Raw genomic sequence first — 13,068 nt, 5'->3', positions numbered from 1 at the left:
AGATCCCATAGGGCCTGGTCTCGGGATGGCGACAGGACCAAGATGTCGTCTAAATAGCAATTCACTCTCACCGGAACCAAACAAAGTGAGGCCGCCACTATCGTCAGGAACTTGATAAAAGTGCGGGGTACTGACAAAATACCGAAAGGCAAGGCCCGGTACTGGAAATGACGGCGCGCAAATTGGAAACGCAGAAACCACCGATGAGCTGGATGAATGGGCACATGGAGGTACGCCTCCTTGATGTCGACTGATGTCATCATGTCGCCTTGGCGGATGGATGCCAGGATGCTCTTTAACAACTGCATCTTGAACCTCTGATACTTGATGTACCAATTGAGTCTTTTTAGATCTAGAATGGCTCGCCATCCTCCTGAGTTTTTGGGTACCAGAAATAGAATGGAGTAAAACCCTAGGCCTTCCTGCTCTTTGGGAACCTGTTCTGTTGCATTGATGGAGATGAGATGATGTATTTCGGCTTCCATGAGGCGCCGTTTTACTGAACACCTGAGTACGGGGCACCTGATGAACCGTCTTGGGGGAATGGAGAGAAATTCTAGGGTGAAGTCCAGCCTTACCACCTGAAGGGCCCAGGCGTCAGACGTGGTTTCCGCCCACTGATGAGCGAAGGCCAGCAGACACCCACCCACTGACTCCTCCCCTTGTGAGTCACTGGTACCTCCGAAAGGACCGGTTCCCCGAGCCACGAAAGGATATCCAGTTGTGGGATTGCGCCTGGTGCTGTTGGCACCCCCTTTCCCTGCCCCCCCCCCTGGTCCTGGCCGTGGTCCTACGACTGGTGAAAACCTGTTGTAATGGGGAGCGAAGGGGGCGGCTGAGTAACCAGAATAGCCTCCCCGAAAGGACTGGCATCTGTTATATGGCTGCTGCCTCCTGGTATTGCGCCCCCCCGAGGAGGGAAGCACCTTGCGTTTGTCCCTGGTCTCTATGAGTATGGGGTCAAGAACGGACCCAAACAAAGCCCCCCCCTTGAAGGGCGTGGACGCCAGGCGCCATTTAGACTTAATGTCGGCTTGCCAATGGCGGAGCCACAAGAGGCGACGAGACGCCACATTGGATACCACAGCGCCAGAAGTGAACTTGGCAGCAAGCCAAGCGTGGCATCCGCCGAAAACTCTAAGGCAGCCATAATCTTAGTAACGTCCTGGTGAAGACGTACCTCATCAGGAGCCAGTCTCTCCTGCAACTGTTTAAGCCAGAGCACAGAAGTTCTATTAAAGAACGATGCCGCAGTAGCAGCACGCCAGGCCCTGGACGCGGCCTGGTGGGTCTTACGAATTACTGTTTCAGCTTTACGGTCCTCTGCCTTCAGACCTTCAGAAATTTCAGACGGAATCAGAGCAGGGGACACTAGGGCTGCTACTGGCTGATCCACGGTTGGGAATTGCAAAATGTTTTCCAAGTCAGGAGTGGAAGTGTATAACTTCCTGTCCCCGTTGCTGGGTGGGGTAACCGCAGTTGGCTGGTCCCATTGTTTCTGAATGAGATCCATGAAGAGCTTTGGTGAAGGAATCACTTTCTGCAATGAGACTGGTTCAGCAAAGAGGCGCTCAGTAGTGCCGAGGCCTACAACTGAACTGTCCTTGGGAGCTACCTCTCCCATGTGAGTAGTGGCCTTAGCTTTAAACAATAAGGACTTGAATAGAGTAGGTTTAAACAGGCTAGAAGAATTAGGCTGATCAAAAATCAGGCCCTCATCATCAGAGAACTCCCTATCTATTAACTCCCCTTCCTCCACCAAGGCTGAATCCTCACTATAAGTAGGGGGAGGAGGAGGAGAAGAAGGCCCTGCTTGCAGATCAGGAAGATCTACATGTGGAGCCGGGATAGGAGGCCCACCTTGGGAACTAACAATCACCGGGGCCTGGTTCCTTCGAAGCAGCTCAGCATCCACCCCCCTGGATATGGCTGCAGAGATCATCTGGTAAAGGTCTGGGGATAGGCCCTGGTCATAGCCTTCCATAGGCCTTAGGCCTGCAGCAGTGGAAGTAAATGTAGCAGAGGGCCCAGCACGTGGCATTAAGGCCGGAGCAGCCTGGGCCTCAGGCAATACAGAGGGGGGTTGGAGGCCCCCCCCCCAGTTTCAGAAATAGCAGGGAGAGATCGATCTGGGGACCAGGCCTGATGCCCTGTTGGCTGGGGAGCAGGCGAAATACGCTGAGGTAATAGCGCGGGAGGGGAACTCCTACCCTCCCCAGAGGTTTTTGAAGCTGACTTGGACTTATCTTTCTTTTATCAGGGGCCCCGGAGGCCTCCCTGGGCCTCTGGCTGGTGGTTCTAGAGGCGGCTCTGCCAGGCCTCAAACTAACCCCCGCTTGGGCAGTACCCTGGTTATCAACAGAGGGCTCAACTGTACCTCCCAGAGAAGAATGATCAGCCATTGCAATGCTTAGATGCAAAAAGACTCAAAGGGCACAAAGCACAGCGTTCACTTGCAAAGAGAAAGGACCGCGTGGTCAGCAGCAATGCCAGGAACTTTTCCCCAAGGCAAACAAAGCCGAAGTCAGTGAGGTGGGAGGGCCAATGAGTCAGCAGCCCCTTTTAAGCGTGAGGAAAGGCAACACCCAATCCTTACAGCGCCTGCGCTCTGAACGGCTCCAAAATGGCGACCGCAATTCAGGCGCCAAACTCAAAAGCCAGCAGTGAGCGAAAATGCCTTCGCCTCCCACAACGGGAATCATACCAGCGGCGGCGATAGCGCGCTCCCAAGACGGCCCACGGTCCAATAGTGGTTTAAACGCACTGCACACAGTGGGTTGGCCCCAGCGGCAGAAGAAAGGAGCCGCGCCACGAACGGCGGGCGTTTCGCTGGCTCCGAAGCGGCGGGCTCTCCAGCTACAAGGTTGGCGCAAGCCGGAAACACGCTGCGATTACGAGCCCCCAAGCCCCAAAACGCATGCAAGCGCTTGTCGCCAAGTGCCTTGCAAGACTCCAATAGCCTGCAGCCAGAAACCCTAGAGCTAACAGCGACAAAAAGCAATGCAAATACCTGATCGAGGCAACGAGCCACAAAGGGACTGGGCAGGCAGCAAACTGCCACCTCTCCTCTCTTCACACATAAGCTTCCACAAATCCAAGAAAAAACGCTTGAGAGGAAATCCAAGATAAAGTATAAATTTGTCTCATTAGTCTGGAGAAGAATTGGTATACGTCTCTTTCGGCTGGACTGAGTTAAAAAACTGACCCATCCAGTCAGAGGAGGCGTGGTCACCAATTTACATAACTCAGTCTCTAGGCTAATGGACAAAGTTAACCCATGCTTGGATTCCCCAAGTAGCACACAGGAGAAATGGGCAAATCCAGAGAGAAAGGGCTTCTGCTATTGCCATGGTGAGCTGATAAGACCATAATAACTCATTGGAGGTCTCCAAAATCACTCCACTCTTCTTTCATTTCTGGGGAGAGATTGAAGGGCCAATATCAAAACTAGCCATGGTCTGTTGGCATATTAACAAATCCACAGAGAAAGGGCTTCTGTTATTGCCATGGTGAGGAGCTGATAAGACCTTAATAACTCATTGGAAGTCTCTAAAATCCACTCCACTCTCATCTCTTGGCACAGATTGAAGGTGCCAATATCAAAACTAGCCATGGTCTGTTGGCATATTGACAAATCGACAGAGAAAGGGCTTCTGTTATTGCCATGGTGAGGAGCTGACAAGACCTTAATAACTTATTGGAGGTCTCCAAAATCCACTCCATTCCACTCTTCTCTCATTTCTGGGGAGAGATTGAAGGGGTCAATATCAAAACTAGCCATGGTGCGTCTGTCAGAGTGGCCACATAGAGGGTATAAGAAGCCTGCAGTTGGCCTGCCAATAAGTTTGCCCTGAGTAATTCTTCCTTTATCAAAAGTAGATCGAGAGGGTAGTGATCCGCCCCTCTGCAAAGGTTTCTCCTAGCCTTTTTTCTTTAGGGTTCTATTGCAGCCACTTTCTTGAATCCTTTAGCTGAGAGTGCATACCTTGTCAAATTGAGCAGGGATTTCATATCTTCCATGCTTCTGGGCTATCCACTGAATGTCTGTCAAAAAATGAAAATGGCAATTGTTCATTTTAAGGTATAAGAGTTCTCTGTATGTGTTAGAATGTTGTCTGGATTCCCAGAACAGAAGGTCTTCATTCCAGAGGGCAGAGACTGCAGAATTTGGGAAATGTGGTCGACAGGTAGAGGGTCAAAACAGCCCCTCCCTAATATTTCCCAGTATTGTGCTCTCCAACTCATCATGGTCTTTCCAGGAATCCAAGGGGCTCTTATTTAATTTGCTAGGTTGGCCAGGTTCCCACAATGAGAATTCTTCTCTTTCCCCCATCTGGTTTTGAGGCATGAACCCCCACATATTACAAAACTGTCCTTATCCTTGGGAATGAAGATGTGTTTCCAGGATGAGAGCAGCCCTGCTGCCCACCCCATTCCTGTGCCTCTTCAGTCCATAGCAAAAGAAGAAGGTGACATGTCCAATAACATCCATTTAGTTCAGTCTTCCCTTTCTAAGACCAGATAGTCAGGCTGTCTATCATTTTTCCTTTCAAGACTTGTGGATAAGAAGTGATCCTGGGGAGAGGCTGTTACCAACTCTGCAGCTCATAAAATGTGTCTGATCATGCCCAGCGTTTAGGAGGCGGCCATGGTACCTGTCAAGAGGCACTGGAAGATCCTCTGTATGGGTGTCCGTGCAAATGAAAGCAATGAACACCTTTTCCAGACTTTCTGTGAAGAGAGGAGAAAAACAGAGATAAATGTCAGGAGTCAGGAAGGATGATTTTCACCTTTACCCCATTTTCTTGGCATCTGAGATGGCCATACTTACTCCGAAAAATCTTCATGCTGCCATAACCAAGCTAGATTCTGGCATTTCAATCCGTTAAGCAAATATAGGCAGTTGTGGCTTGGTGGCCTTTTTTCTCTGCCTGTCATATGTGAAGGTGTCTGTTCATAGAATAATTGGGTTGCACCATGGAGATCTAGTTCAAACCTCTGCCCAAGGAATTAGTCTTCAAGCCATCTCCGACAAATGATTTTTCAATCTTCTCATGACAATCTCTGGTGATTAAGTTAGGGTTAGGGTTAGTTACCCACTTTTAGGATTAGGATTAGGGCTAGCTCCTCACTTCCCCACCTAGTTCCCCTGTTTCCCACTTTCCACATCCGAAATATCGAAAAACTGAAGTTCATATCTTGCAGGCAGCTGTTCCTGGAATCCCATTGGACTTCCATAGAATCAAATAAAGCTCTCTGTATCCCAACAAGATGGCTAAGCATAGGGTACATTTAGTCCTGGTACTAACAGCAAGAGAGCATTTGGAAGCCTTAAGTTTAGCAGGATATATAGCACAATTTCTCTTCTCCCCAATCAGGACTTATGGCATAGACTCCATTGGCCACATTGTCACACCTTTCTTACCTTTGAGTTGAATCCCCATTAGGCGAGTTCTCTTCTTCCTTGGCTTTGTCCTCTGCCATTTCAGTCCTGTTCAGAGGAAGAAAGTAAAAGGTTTAAGCTCAGCCTCCTTTTTCCAAGATGGTCCACTGAGGCTGCTATGCGGTAAATTAACCAATCGCACCAGAGCTTGACTGCATATATTTAGCCTAAGGCCATGTTGTCCGAAGGGTCAGGTGTCAACTTGCTTCAGCACCCAGAGCATTCCAGCACAGTTCACTAAGGTTAGGAGAAGTGAATAGAGGGCCTCCATCCCTTCACAAGAGAAAACACTTTCTTACCTATGGACTGGAAGAATCACTGGCATCGGAAAACACTGTGGCCTCCTCTCAGCTTCCGTTTGAGACCTCATCCAGAAGCTCATCAAGGGAGTCCACGTCCCCCAGGAGGCTGCTTCTGGAGCCAACCAGGACTTTCATGGAATCCTGCAAATGAAGGCTAAATCCAAGATTCTCTGCATCTCAACAAGATGGCTAAATCATAGGCTGCATTCAGCCCCTCAGTGCCAAGAGAAAGAGGACCTTTGAAAGACTTAAGGCTAGGAAGATATATTGCAGAATTTTCCCCTCCCGTATCAGGACTTGTGGCATAGCCTCCATTGGCCCCATTGCCAAAACCTTCTTACCTCTGAAGAAGGTTTCTCCCCATTGAGAGAGGGAGAGGGCTCTGGTTCCACAGCTTCTGACATATCCGTACTGTCCACAGGAAGATGAAATGTTTAAGGAATCAAGCTAGCTCATTCTCCTCTTTCCAAGATGAGCCACTGATGCTGCTCTGCGGTAAATGAACCAATCGCACAGAGCTTGGGTGCACATCTTTCAGGCTGCTGAGATAGTCTCGGACCTTCTGCTTCTTCGGGAGAATCCTGTGAATGACAATGATTCCTCTTTAGCCATCAGACCAACAGAAACTCAGAATTCCTAAAAAAAGGGCCTATTGAATGGGGATGCTTGATCAAAGTTAGGCTTTGGTTTCTTTCTGGAGATGGAGGAATCCCCACTCCCACCCTACGCATCCCCCAGAAAAGTATGCTCTCTATTCTTTCCCTGTTAAAGCCCTGCCCCAAAGCAGCAAGGTGCTGGAGATGGTGACACAGAAAAAGAAAAGGCATAAGCAGGCTGGGTCACATCCATTTAGCACATTAGTTCACTACAGTGGGCCATTCCGTGCTTCTTGGCACACAAGAGCTTGGCTGCCTATGTTTAGATTCCATTCAAAGAGTACTCCAGCACAGTTCATTCAGGTTAGGAGAAGTGAATAGAGGGCCTCCATCCCTCCCTAAGAGAAAACATTGTCTTTCTTACCCATGGACTGGAAGAGATTGGCCTCTACGGCCTTCTCCCAGCTTTCCTCTGCCGCCTCATCCCAAATGTCAGAAATTATGGAGTCCATATCCTCAAGGCTGCTAATCCTGGAGGCCCCCTGGACTCCATTGAATTCTGCAAATAATGATATTGAGGCTAAATACAAAGCTCTCGGCATCCCAATAAGATGGCTAAACCATAAGGTGCATTCAGCCACAGTGCCAACAGCAAGAGAGCATTTGGAAGCCTTAAGTTTAGGAGGCTATATAGCACAATTTCTCCCCTCCCTAATCAGGACTTTTGCAATAGACTCCATTGGCCACATTGCCAAACCTTTCTTACCTCTGAGGTAAGAGTTGAGTCCCCATTAGGAGAGTTCTCTTTCTCCGCCCTGTCCTCTGCCATTTCAGTCCTGTCTAGAGGAAGAAAGTGAAATGTTTAAGCTCAGCCTCCTTTCCAAGATGAGCCACTTAGCCTGTTCATCTTTATCTACCCTGCAAGCCCCTTGTGAACAAGCTGGAGTCTTCACCCTCTGAGATGCTACCTACTTTGACAGACAGGGACTCCATTCTTGCTGCACGTGTCTCTGGTTGTTAGCCTTATCCAAAGGTAGGAATTCCTCCCGTGAATCCTGAAATAATAAAACAAAGAGTCTGTGGCATATTGACAAATCTGCAGAGGAAGGGGTTCTGCTATTGCCATGGTGAGGAGTGATAAGACTTTAATAACTCATTGGAGGTCTCCAAAATCCACTCCACTCCATTGAAAATCCACTCCTCTCATTTCTGTGAAGAGAATGAAGGGCCAAAGATCAAAGCTAGCCATGGGCCTTTTTTCAAGAGTGGACATTTGGTGCTTTAAGAGGCCTTAAAGAGGCCTACCACCTGGCCTGCCAATGCGGTTTCATTCTTCCTTTAGCAAAAGCAAAAGTAGAGGTAGAGATGCCTCCCTTCTGCAAATATTTCTTCTAGCATTTCTCTTTAGGGCAGCCGCCTTCTTGGGAATTCCTCAGCTGAGAATACATACCTCCACAAATATTGAACAGGTGTCACATCTTCCAATCTTGGATTCCAGGTGGTGGGACAACACCCATGAAAACCTGAAAGTAACAACTATTCATTTGAAGGTATAAATCAAAGTTTTCTGCATGTGGTAGGGCATTATCTAGATTCCCAGGAGGGAGGGGTTGCATTCCAGAGGACAAAGAGACAGCAGAACATGGAAAATTTGGCTGACAGATTCTCAGTATTTTCATTAATCTAGAGGATTTTCTCGGCAGGCCAGGTCCCCCCATGTGTGAATTCCTCCCTTCCCTTACCTGGTTTTGAGGCCTAAACCTCCACTGGCCATGTTGCAAAACCATCCTTACCTCTGGAAATGAAGATATTTTTCCATGAGCTGCTCATCCTGTTCTTGTGCTGTCAGTCCTGACCAAAGGAAGAAGGTGGCATGTAAAGAACCTCCATCTAGCTCAGCCTCTCCTTTCTAAGACTGGCCAGTCAGCCTGTCCATCTGCAAGCTCCTCGTGGACAGGAAGCTGTCTTGGGCAGAGGTTCTTACAGGCCCTGCTGTCTATCAATGGTGCCCCACCATGCCCAGGGTTTAAGGAGAAGGTTGTGGTACCTGTCAGGAAGCACAGGTCTTCTACATTGGTATTCATACAATAGAAAAGGAATGAGCACCTGAGAGATTTCTAGAAGTTCTGTGAAGAGGAGAGAAATAGACATGAGCCAATCAGAAGAGTTGGGAACATGTCTTTTTCCCTACTACCAGTTTCTTGGCATCTGAAATGGCCACACTTACTCTGAAAAGCCTTTGTGCTGTCAGAACTAAGCTAAATGTTGGCATTTCAATCCATGAAGCAAGAATGGGCAGCTGTGCATAAGATGGTGGCTTTAAAGACTAACTCACAACAATGACTACATTTTGAACCTACACAAGGAGGGCAGATCATGTTGGACTAGAAATGACTGGGCAACCCGGTGGCTGACTCTCTTGATGGCCTCTGGCCTCTGCCTTTCATGTTGGAAGCTATCTGTTTAAAAAAAGTGCAATCATTGTGGCACAAAGCAGATGGAATCAGAATCCTCAGGTAGAAGGGACTCCAACTCCAAAGGCAGGGTTCCTCATACCATCTCAGACAAATGATTGCCCAATATTTTCCTGAAAATGGAGCACACACAACTCCAGGCGGCAAGCTGTTCCACTGTTTTATTTGATTTCACTATAAGGAAATTCCTCATTTTCAGGGTTGGCTTTCCGATGAGCTTCCATCACCCACTGTTATTGTTTTATTTTGCTTTTTGATGAAGTTGTAAGTCATGCAGAGTCTCCTGATAGTGATCTGGGAGGATATAAAGTTGATTTAAAAAATGAATGTATATTGCAATATTGTAATTCAACCCCCATTTTTAATTTATTAATTAAAAGTTTGGTGGCATATTGGTCATTTTTATCAGGTTCTTGGTTAATTTTAATATTTTCACTCTAAATGTTGGATCTTTTGATATTTTTCCTCTACCTACGGTTCCATATTACATTTTTATTAATTAATGCAACATATATATTACTGTATTAGAAGTCATAGGAAGCTCCCGTCCAAAAAAGAAAAAGTCTATTCCAGCTGTTTCTGGGTTCTTCATTTCTGCAGTCTGGATTATTGGGTGGGAGAGGATTGCCTTTGGTTCAGGGTTGGGATGGGAAATTTCTGCCACATGCAAGAGCTTGACTTGATGCCGAGCTCTTCTGGAAAGACCCCATACCAAAAAAATCCAGGAGAACCCCAAGAATATGAGCCTTTGGCCTTCAGCAAAGTAATTGGCTAGGGAAACTATTGAATCCCCTTTGCTACATTGGTTTCTAATGAAATTCAGTCTCAGCATTACAGTATGATCCATGAGCAACAATCTCAGAAATTTACATCATGATTCAGGGCTGAAAATAATGTCCAGAATAAATGCTGACCAGAAGATATTTTGCCTTTATTAATTGCTTTATTCAGTTTTATTTACAATTTAAGCAAGACATCTTGGATTTTCCAACAGGATTGCAACTAAAGAGTAATACTGAGTGTTCATTGCTTAATATCTTGCTAAAAGACCTTGCTGGCCTTTTGTGAAGTATTGAAGGCCTGACTATGCTATAGGAGGTCAGGAGAAGCATGACTTTCTCCCCCTACTACCAGTTTTTTGGCATCTGAGATGACTATACTTAGCCTTCATGCTGCCATAACCAAGCTAGGTATTAGTATTTTACTGTATGAAACAAGAATGGGCAGCTGCACTGGCTGGTGCAAGCAAACTCATTCTCTTGGCAATCAGGGAAACAATGGCCACATTTTGAACCTAGGACAGCTCACTTTGAACCAAGAATGGCTGGACAACCTGGTGGCTGACTCTTGGTGGTCCCTACCTTACATGTTGGAAGCTGTCTGCTCACAAGAAGCACAATCATTGTGGCACAAAGCACAAATAATAGAATCCTCAGGTGGAAGGGACTTCTAGTCCAACTCAGAAGGCAGGGCTCCTCATACCATCTCAGACAGATTGTCCAATCTTTTCTTGAAAATCTCCATAATGGAGCACACATAACTCCTGGAGGCAAACTGTTTCACTGCTTTACAGTTCTCACTGTAAGGAAATTCCTCTTTATTTCCAGGTTTGGATCTCCCCCCCCCTTTTTTTTTTGCTCTTATTTGTTTGTTTGTTTGTTAATATTATAAGATACAAAAGTACAAAAGAAAACAGTAGGAAAGATAGGAGGGAATAGGGAAGGGAAAAATGTAGGAAAAAGGGGAAATGAAAGAAAAGGCATAAACTTCCGACTCTCTGGTGCAATAGAATAAGATAATAACTTGAAATTTCAACACAGAATAGAGGAAATTACAGATAGACTCCCCTAGTTTGGGGTCCTCCAGATGTACTGAGCGAACATTTCCTTCACCAGCACGTTCATGGCTACCTAGAAAGCTAGAGAAGGTTCAGGATACAGAAAACTGGAAGATCATAAATTTCACTATAGGATGCTTCCAACTGTCTTTATCACATTCTGAATAATAATGATCTTTTTTTTACTGATTTGACTATTTTATGATTTGAAACCTTTTGCTTTGTGTTGGCTTGTTTTAGTGCTACAGTAATTGGAGCTGCAGACCATTTAAATAAAAGCTGACAACTACTTTCTTGTTCTCTCAAACTGCATACTGCATACATTTCATTCTGGCTTGAAAGAATCTGTATTCACAGAGCTAAATAACAAAATGACAGAGTTTGAAGGGTCCTTGGAGGTTTTCTGGTCCAATTTCCTGCTCAAGCAGGAGACCCATTTCAGACAGGTGGCTTGTCCCATCTCTTCTTAAAAACTTACAGTAATGGAGCACCCACAGGTTCTGAAGACAAACCATTCCACTGAAATGTCATAGAATAACAGGGTTTTTATATCCTGTCTGTAATATGTTCACACAATTACCAATACAGCCTTCTCTCTGTGTCTGTCTGTCTCTCTCTATAGAGAAGGGGAGGGAGGGGGGGTTGTATGGCAATTTGCCAAAGAGTGAACATTACAGAGAGTTCACTATTGCCTGGTTAACCTGACATGCAGAATAAAGTAATTGGGCTCTCTGTACATTTTAGGCTCCCAGTGTTAATTGCTGGCAACTTGTTTAAAAAAAGAAACCAGTAGATTCAGTTCATTGCTGGAGATGAATTGTTCAGAAAGCAGTTCCTATAATGGAGGGGTTATGCTCTTTAGTTGATTAGTTTGGGAACTAAATTATTTTGTGTTTTCAGACAGACTCATTGCTTTTGTAGATGTGTATGTTTATTAAAGCTATATGCAACAGTTGGGAAACAAACAGAAAATAACAGAAATGGGAACAATTCCATTATTTGGCTCACAAGTATTCAGTGACCTACAGATCTGTCTTTCTTGCTCTTTTTGCTCTTAAAACAACAGAAATGTTGGGATCAATTGTGGTCATAAACCAAGGACTACTTATAATCTGCTCCTACATATGATCTAAATTCACTTAGGTTAAAGGGGTGGTTGTGAGAATTAAAAATTGCTTCTGCATTTAAAAATACATCAGGTTGTTAACCAGTTTAGTGGTAGAAATGGGTTGCTTTTTTTTCTAATCTTGCCATCAGCTGAGAGGCCATTGGCACTATAAGGAAACAAGGCTGAAGGTGAAGTTAATACTCAGCAGGATCAAAAGTTGTATGGGATTTAATGGCGTTATCTTTTTTTCTTTTTGTTTAGTTTCTGACCCCACTACAGAAAAGTGTAGAAGTGTAGAGTTAAGAAGCCAAAGAAAGACTAAATGGTTGGATGGATTCTATGTTAGGGATGATATATAAAGCTTTGATTCACTGAAATGTTTGTAGCTTCTTTTTTATCCTGGGAGAAGCAGGCATGCAGCATCACAAACACCCTTGTTCTTTTTGAGCTGTTAAAGTTTTGGAAAAAATGATAAACGGTAGCTGAAAACTCAACAATCTTCCAGTAGTGCCACTGTGGCAGCAAAGGAAGGCAGCAAACTGAAGAAAAACAGGTAATACAGCAATCAGTACTATCATGCTCAAAATCATACTATCTGAAACGAACCTTTGTTTCAGAAGCTGACGATTGTGGCTCTGCTACCTCAGACATGTGGTTATTCTGTTCCTTGGATAGTTGTGAGCCAATTAAAAAAAGATGTCTAATCTGGGTACCACAATTAGAACCAAAGTCCAAAATAAGTTGTGTAGGCACTCGCCCCTCTCCTAGAAGAAAGAAATATTCTAGAAAAGATTAAAAAGGCAGACTATTATACCTACCTGGATGAGAAAAGGAGAAACATGCTCTTGGAAGGTAGCCCCCACCTTTGTTAATAGCCCCAGAAAGACTGGGCCATTCTATCTACAGGACAAAAGGCCTTTAGCCAATAGGATGATAGGATTAGCCCTCACTCAAGATCCAAAGCAGGACAAAGCCATCAAGCTGTAATAGGAATTGTCCAACACACTTTCAGAGCAAGATTTAACCAAGCCTAGGACTCAAGACAATTTACAAAGTTACCCCTGCATAGCCCCATGGGAGTCTGACTGCAACCAATAGGATAAGCTCACATTCAATAGGGTATAAATCTCTTTCTTCCGTGTGCTTAATTGCCCAGAACATCAAATCATGTGGTCCTGTCCAGATTGAACCATCTTTCCAAACAGCCACCATGTTTCCAGTGTCTTTCTCCTACTTGGAACTGAACCCAGATGGACATTTCTTCCAACAGTCGGATCTCTTCTTTGAATGTCCCACCTACAGAAATCA

This window comes from Thamnophis sirtalis, unplaced genomic scaffold (assembly GCF_051295495.1).
Source record: "Thamnophis sirtalis isolate CommonGarterSnake01/CBP01778 unplaced genomic scaffold, rThaSir2_p1.2 scaffold_5, whole genome shotgun sequence".
Taxonomy (NCBI): domain Eukaryota; kingdom Metazoa; phylum Chordata; class Lepidosauria; order Squamata; family Natricidae; genus Thamnophis; species Thamnophis sirtalis.
This window is presented reverse-complemented; position numbering follows the sequence as displayed.